Source organism: Cryptomeria japonica, chromosome 9 (genome assembly GCF_030272615.1).
Source record: "Cryptomeria japonica chromosome 9, Sugi_1.0, whole genome shotgun sequence".
Lineage (NCBI taxonomy): Eukaryota > Viridiplantae > Streptophyta > Pinopsida > Cupressales > Cupressaceae > Cryptomeria > Cryptomeria japonica.
Genome location: NC_081413.1, coordinates 726513444 through 726516240, shown reverse-complemented (window position 1 = coordinate 726516240; position 2797 = coordinate 726513444).

The following is a 2797-nucleotide window of genomic DNA, read 5'->3' as shown; positions in this document are numbered from 1 at the left end:
TCCAGTATCCAAAGGTTATTCAGTTTGTAATGTTTGCTATGTTTTCTCTATTTGCTTTGTTTGAATCTCAACCTCAACATTCTTTGTCGGTTGCTCAACAATGTTTCCACTATCAGCAATGTCATTCTTTACCTCTGTATTGTCTTTATCCACAACAATGTTCACTTCCTGAGTATCAACATTCATGGTAAATAGAATTTCTGATTCAGGATTAGTGTCATCATGTGTTACACCTACACTGTCAGTAGTCGGTGTATCAACAATATGTACCAGTGTAGTGTCCACAGGTGGTGGTAAGTTGTCAGTTATTTTGATATTCGGTATTCCACCAATTTTACCTTTCCCTTTGTCCTTATCCTTCTGATATACCTTGAATGTTTTCTTCGGCATGTTCAATTCTTCTTGTTTTTCCTTTTCTACAAAAAAGAGATCCCATTTATCAGTTGTTTCCTCTGCAATTTCATTAACTCTTCCAGCCATCAAACTCACTTGTCGGTGACCACTAGCAAAAACTGATCTGTTAGTTTCACAAATTAGGTCATCAATCTCCTATTTAGAGTTAACTGGATGTACAACAAGAAGTTTTTCAACTTTAAGTTTCTTGTCCAACTCCATTATTGCAATCCTCTTTGCATTTAACCTTCTATACAGTTCATTTGGCAAGTCATCCACAGCTTCACTTAAAACTTTCTTGTATATGTCCAGATGTAAGATTATACTGTTTTCAATACTTTCCTTTTCTGAATCTATGAATATGTTATACAATTTGCTCACATTTGCCAAATTACCATCATCAATGATTTCATTCAAAAAATTATCCAATGGAGGAATATCATGTTTTTGTTTCTTCTTGGGTGTTAGTTTCTTTGTCGGTTGCCTCACCACCTGTTATTTCTTTCTCAAGGTTTTTGTTTTCTTGGGTGGAGGAGAGGGTACCAGTGAGGGTTTTCTCTTCCTATCAACTCTCTTGAATTCAAGAGGTATCTCACTATCAGATGATGTGCCAACTAGTGAAATATGTGCCTTCGGTTGCAATCCTTCTAGCTCACTAGCCGATATACCAGTTATGTTCATAACATTTTCTTTGATTTCCTTTACTTGTTTAGAAGCATCTCTTATATACTTTTCTCTTCTCTTCCTTTGCTTCATTGTTTGCACATTACTTTCAATTGTTTCAGCACTACCAAAAACTTCTTCAGTTGGTTCTCTAGGTGCATCTAACAAAGCTTTTGCATAGGTCTCAACAATGTTTAGATCTACCTCACAACCAATTTCTATTACCCATACAGTTCTAGGAAGTACAACTTCCATCCATATTTCATCTTTCTTAATTACAAAACAGATTTCCTTGTCATATTTATCCACTACACTCTATGGTAGTCTCTCTCTGGTTTTCATTTTGGTTTGAAATGTTTTAAAGTATTCAGTGATGTTGCTATCCTTTGCAGTACCCATGCCGGTGAAAGCTTCCTGTAATTGTTTGCCTACCGGTATGTCATATCCAAAATCTTTTTGTCCTATACCGGGAATCTCTTTTGTGAAATACAACATTAAGCATACTAAGAGATTGCCAAAACGAAATGTTCCTTTCTTATCACCTTTTATCTTCTTCAATTTGTCTATAAGTCCATCCTTCAGCCACTCTCACACATCTATTTTTGCATCATTATTGGCCATTTCGTAAGCACTTTTAATGCAAAGACTAGAAACTAAATTAAGTCTGTTTGCATGTGTAGTCTTGTAACCAAAAATCATACTTATGAATCTCACATTAATGTCTTTGATGTCATTTACTCTCAAAGATCTACTATCAGATGTTGCTCTGGTTAAGGTCATGACTTTGTTATTAGGAACCTTCTTAGTTTTGTCTGGTCTGCTGCCAGTTGAGGGCAAACTTGTTATTGCCCTAATTTCTTGTCGGGTGAATTTGCATACAAAATCTAACCAAAGAAATTCTCCATGTTCCCTACTTAGGACAATTCTCACAATTTCCTTTGGAAATTCAGGGATGTTCAAAATTTCTACAAAACCTAAAGTCTCAATAACCTTGTGCTCAGGTTTAACATTGCCATTTTCATCACAAATTACGGTTCTAAACATTTTAATCAACTCCTCAGAACCTAATTCTTCAATATTGCAATGAATATATATCCTAGGGTCTTCAACATAAGCTACACCTTTAGGAATCTTTGAAAATGCGCCTATGGAATCATCTTGCTTATCTATCTCGGCAATAATTTTGAACGGGAGCAGAAGAAGAAGCCATTTGAAAAATACCTTAAGCTGCCTGATAATGTTTGAATGCTTGAAAGAAATCGCTTCACACCTTCGCCTTGAATGCCTTCGCTTAGATTTTGCGCTCTCTGCTAATTTGAATGCTCGGTGAATAAAAAATAAAGGAAAACCGATGATTTATAATGAAATTTCTTTCAACAACCACATTAAATGCTCGTCGATTAAGTGAAAACTTAACACATCTGCCGGTAAGGAAGAAATCTATCTTCTCACCATCAACTGAGGGTAATTTGCATGATATTCAATTTGCTGCAATACCCCCAAAGGGTTACTTCTCAGTTGGATGAAGAATCTCCTGCCGGTGGAGTAATACTTTGTTCTACCGATGAAGGAATAGTCTCATCAACATTCTGATCTCTCTTTCTAATCCATTATTTTGAAAATTCATGTTTTACCTCATCTACCTTCTCTTTGCCTTTCAAACTGGGTCCTTTATTATTTGTCGGTGAAGTCTTGCTTCTACAAAATTTTGCAATATGTTCAATCTTGTTACAAGCATAAC